The sequence below is a fragment of the Pongo abelii genome, chromosome 19 (assembly GCF_028885655.2).
Source record: "Pongo abelii isolate AG06213 chromosome 19, NHGRI_mPonAbe1-v2.0_pri, whole genome shotgun sequence".
NCBI classification, from domain to species: domain Eukaryota; kingdom Metazoa; phylum Chordata; class Mammalia; order Primates; family Hominidae; genus Pongo; species Pongo abelii.
In genome coordinates, this window is record NC_072004.2 from 55,271,281 (window position 1) to 55,276,866 (window position 5,586).

Genomic DNA, 5,586 nt, shown 5'->3' on the forward strand with positions numbered 1-5,586 from the left:
TAGTAAGTGAGTTCTCACGAGATGTGGTTGTTTAGAAGTGTGTGGCATCTTCCCCCCCTCTCTCTTGCTCTTGCTCCTGCTTTGGCCATGTGATATGTGCCAGCTCCCCCTTTGCCTTTCACCATGATTGTCAGTTTCCTGAGGCCTTTCTAGAAGCCAAGCAGATGCCAGCATCATGCTTCCTGTACAGCCTGCAGTACCGTGAGCCAATTAGACCTCTTTTCTTTATAAATTACCCAGCCTCAAGTATTTCTTCATAGCAACTCAAGAACAATTTAATACACCCTCCTTTAAAGGAGACAAAATGATGATGTGCTCATATACAACTACTTAGAAAATGCTCAACCCACCTTAAAGGAGGAACTTAAAAGTCATTACAGTATTTTAAAGTTTAAAAAGTCAGCAAGTTTCATATAACTTTATAATTTTCTTAATATATTATTATATATTTATACATTGAGTTTTATTTAGTAAATCAAATTATTATTAAAGCTATTCATTTATCTGATATACTCTATAATTAACATTCTTGGGACAAATCTATCTGCAACTTAAACAATTCTAAAAGCTTATTTAATGCACCTGATATTTGAAAAACTGACCACAGAGAAATCAAACAACTAAATTATATCATTTATAAAAGCTGTACAATATTGAAAATATTCTTTTCTCTTTTTTGATTGATGTTTTGAATTCACTCCTCTAAAGTCAAATAACGTGCCAATAACAAAGATGTGATTTATGTTTGGTAACTCCTAAAAGAAAGGTCAGTGGCAGCACAATCAGCATAAAATACAATCCTACTTTAATGGCTCTATTAGAATATGCAACATCCAATCTTTAATTCCTATTTTTACCAGCTGTTCTTGCTATCTTCTGATTTCCTGCTTAAGACTATACAACCTTAAAGTTTCAATTCAGGAAGGCAGAGACACATTAATTTACAAAATGACAGTATGCAAAAAAAAACCTTTCAGGGCACTCTTACAATATGCATGCAACCTTCAAATCTCGCATGACAAATTTTCAAAACTAAATGAGTTTTTTCCTTAAAAACTGCTTCATACCATAACTAAAGTAGGTATAGCCAGGCACAGTGGTGCATGTCTGTAGTCCTAGCTAACTTGGGAGGGTGAGGCAAGAGGACCACGTGAGCCCAGGAGTTTGAGGCTGCAGTGAGCTATGATCATGCCACTGCACTCCAGCCTGGGCAGCAGAGCAAGACCCCACCTCCAAAAATTAAAAAAAAGATTAAAAAGGTATTACTTTATGGCAAAATTTATCATCTTTATTTTCATACAGTTTACAGAAAATTTATTTATAAATAAATTTATGAAGGCTGAAGCCCACCAGTAGCACAAAGTACAACTATGTATACATTAGCTAATAAAAAAGTATGCACACTCTTGTAAATTTCTTAAGTCAGAATATAACAACCAAAGAAAAATTGCACATACATTTATGTTTATAAAATTTATTTAATACTCATCTACTTACCTACAAATCTCAAACAAATTGGTAACATATCATCAGAATTTATTTAATATTAAAAAGCCTTGCTAGAATTTAGAATGTTGACTAAAATATACCATTGATGTTTAGAATGGTCAATGTATATCATTAATAATTGTAAGCATTTGCTATATCGATTTCTAATCCTTTAAGTTTCTGTTGATGTTACCTATATAGTGAGAGACATCCTTCTCTAAATCTGGGAAAGCTTTGAGCTTCTTAAAAGGCAAAAAAATATATAGACCATTTCAAAGAGTGTACATGTAGTAACTGAAATTCATCAGTAAGACATAATGAAAAACAAACAAACATACAGGTCCACAGGCTTTGTAAGCAATTAGACTTGGATTTAAATTCTAGCTCTCCTACTCAATAACTGTTTGACAGTGGGCAAATTACTTGGCATTTCTGTGTCTCGGTTTCTTTATATGTAATAATTTTGGTAATGATTATTCACAATAATTTTAGTAATCATTATTCACTATTGTTGTCAGGAATAAATTAAATAATGTACAGAATAAGCACATATCCTTTCCAACTGAAATTCAGTGTTACTTACATCATGCTTTCTCCCACATGATTGCTCTTAAATGTGCATCAAACTTTACAGTTCACATAACACTTTGATATGTGTGTGTGTATATATATGTGTGTATATATATATATTTATACTTATTACTTTGAGCCACAAGAAGAGCAGAGAGAACAACTCCAATTACAGATGACAAAATTAAGGTTTAGAGAGTATCAGCAGTTTGCCTAAATTCATCCTGTTGTAGCAAAATCATTGTCTTTACTGTTATCAGAAAAATTTATTTTCTATTAGGGAGGTAACAGAAAAATATTTTGCTTAGAAAAACACTTTGATGTGACCCTGGGGTATAAAAAATGAGATTCTGAGAACATGGACAGCTGGAGACAGGAAGTAAGAGCTAGGTAATCTTCTCCACATTCAAAACAAGCGGGAATTCAGGCATTAGCATAGGGTAGAATTAAAAATAGAACAGAGTGAGGAAGGAAAAGGATGGTTAGCAATCTTTGGGGTCACCGAAGTACCTTTAAAGAATGGGAGGAGTATTTGGTTAGGTGCAGTGGCTCATGCCTAAAATCCCAGCACTTTGGGAGGCTGAGGCAGGAGGATCCTTTGAGCCCAGGAGTTTGAGACCAGCCTGTGCAACATGGCGAAACCTCGTCTCTACAAAAAAATAAAAAATAAGCCAGGCGTGGTAGCACATACCTGTGGTCCCAGCTACTCAGCACGCTAAGGTGGGAGAATCGCTTGAGCCTCGGAGGTCGAGGCTGTAGTGAGCTGAGATCATGCCACTGCACTCCAGCCTGGGTAACAGAGTGAGACCCTGTCTCAAAGAAAAAAAAAAAAAGCATAGGAGTAGGTAATATACACTGTGATGTGTAATTCTCTCCGTTTAAATCTCCCTCTTTCCAAATGTACAGTCAACCTTGTAGTCTATGTATCTACAGACATAAATTCAAGTAAGTTTCTTTTTATTCATTCTTTTTCTTCTTTTTCCTTCCTTTTCCTTTTTCCTCTCTCTTTCTCCTTCTCTTTTTTAAAAAAGGAATATTTATTCAATTCCATATCTGGGTTAGCACAGTGTGAGACAGGGACAGCATATGGAGAAAGAAGAAATAATTTGTACCTGAATAAAATCAACGGAAGCCTAAGCTTGAACTTCATGATAAAGAAGAAAACATACCAATCCCGCCCTCTAGATTCACAGAAATCTTGGGTAAAGGAATTAGTCTTTCACATGCTGTTCTTATTTAGATTTTAAGGGAATTACAGAGGTAAAGCTAAGACTAGTACTCAGGTTTTAAAATTCCTAATCCAGTATTCTTTCTAATGCCCAAATGGAGTATTAACTCAGTGTCACAAGGACATACAGGCCAGGAGTTAAGATCCACTGAGTTCTAAGAAGATTTAGATGATGTTGTAAAAAATAATCACTACACCAATGATGAAAATAACACGATGGGCTGATATCCTGTCTGCACCAAAAAAAGGTGAGATCCTGTCCCCACCAAAAAAAGAAAAAAAAAATCAGACTCTCTTAACACCTACCAATTGTCTGCTAAATGTTATATAAGGAGCCTTTGCCTTTTGACAAAATTACACTATTGTTAGGACCGATTCAAATTATATGAATACACTGTATACATAGTACATACACTTTCCCACCTACACCTCATACATATTTATAATTAGAAAAATTATTTTAAAAAGCAGAAAAAAGTAGTAGGACCAGGAATGAGAGGAATGACTAGAAGTGTGACTTAGAGATGTTGAAGAAAAAGATTGTTCACTTTGACATTTATTGAGCATCTTTCTTTCCCTTTCTCTCTTTCTTTTCCTTCCTTCCTTCCTTTCTTTTCTTTCTTTTCCTTCTTTCTCTTTCCTTCCCTCCCTCCCTCCCTCCCTCCCTCCCTCCCTCCCTCCCTCCCTCCCTCCCTTCCTTCCTTCCTTCCTTCCTTCCTTCCTTCCTTCCTTCCTTCCTTCCTTCCTTCCTTCCTTCCTTCCTTCCTTCCTTCCTTCCTTCCTTCCTTCCTTCCTTCCTTCCAGGTTAGAGTTGCTATTTGTGAAGAACATATCTCAAGGGGAATAGAAGACCTACACCAGTCAGATATCAAAAGCTATTTATGATCGAGTGGTTAAATGTATACAATAGACAGGAAGCATTATTAGAAAAGTGAGGGATTCATGTGGCCACAAGGTTAAGGGAAGGTTTCACAATGGAGATGAGTCCTAAATAGGAAAGGCAAGATAGTCAAAGTGATGGAAAGAAGTGTTTTAGGGTCAAGGAACAACTTCTGCAAAAAATCTAGCATCGAAACAAAACTGGCCAACTGATCCTCTTTATTAAAGCAGTGTTTTTTTAAGCTATATTGACTAATATTTGCTATCTTTTATAAATGAATGGTATTTCATTACATTTACATTGTGCCATTTGTCAACTCATAAGAATTATTTTGGCACTACAGTAACTAAGTCCACTTAGACTATCACTCACCTACACCATAAGCCAGTGTTTTGTAGTGCTGTATAAAAGTTTGCTTCAGATACTATAAAAATATTTCCATTAAAGGGCAAATATTTTCACTCTTAAATAGATACTATAGAAATAGTTTTTACAAGCCATTATAAGCATTTATAAAATGCTTAACAATAACTCATCCCTAATATAATGTGTAATGTGTGAATTTGAGAGGCTCCAGTTCCTGATAAAATATAAAATCATAAATATCCTTCCCTAAAACTCACTGGTCAGGAAATATGAAAGGTAACCATCTAAATATATCTGCTCAAAAGTTTTAAACCAGATTATAAAGCTAAGTCCACCTGAACCCTTAATGGGTGAGGATTTCATTCTAAGGCTGCAATAACTTCATTTATGGCCAAGTCTCAACTCCAAGAGCAGACAGATTACCAAAGACATTCTGGAGATCAGTATGAAGCACATCCTGCTTAAACCAATTATGCTGAAATTGTCAGATTGCAGCTGACAGCCAATTTCATGCATTTCATTTCCATCAAGTTCACCTAATAATAACAATAATAGCAGAACATGAAAGATGTCATTACATATCATTCTTTTGGAATATTTAAATGTAGATGGATATTTTACAAATAACATTCTGTGAGTCACATACAGAGAAGCTCAACAAATGTGAGTTTAAGAAAAAATATGTCATAGTAAAAATGTGGATGTAATATATATATTGCTTAAAAATTATACTTTCACGATTATTTTGTTTATCTCTATCTCATTGATTCATTTTTTAAAAAACTAACATGCAAGTTTAAATAGTATATTTAATCTTTATTACCTCTGCACCATTTTATTAACAAAAGTGGGAGATAAAATAAATCAAGGTAGAAGAGCAATTCTTAATTTATAATTTTCTCACCTTTGTACTAGTTTTAAGTCACAGCTTCTGAATGGTGCTCTACAATAGACACCCAAAAAACAGCTTAATAAACATGATTGGCAATCATTTCATACATCCTTCAGGCATAAAAGCCTGTTATGAACTAAGAGAAATTCATGAGCTTTTTCT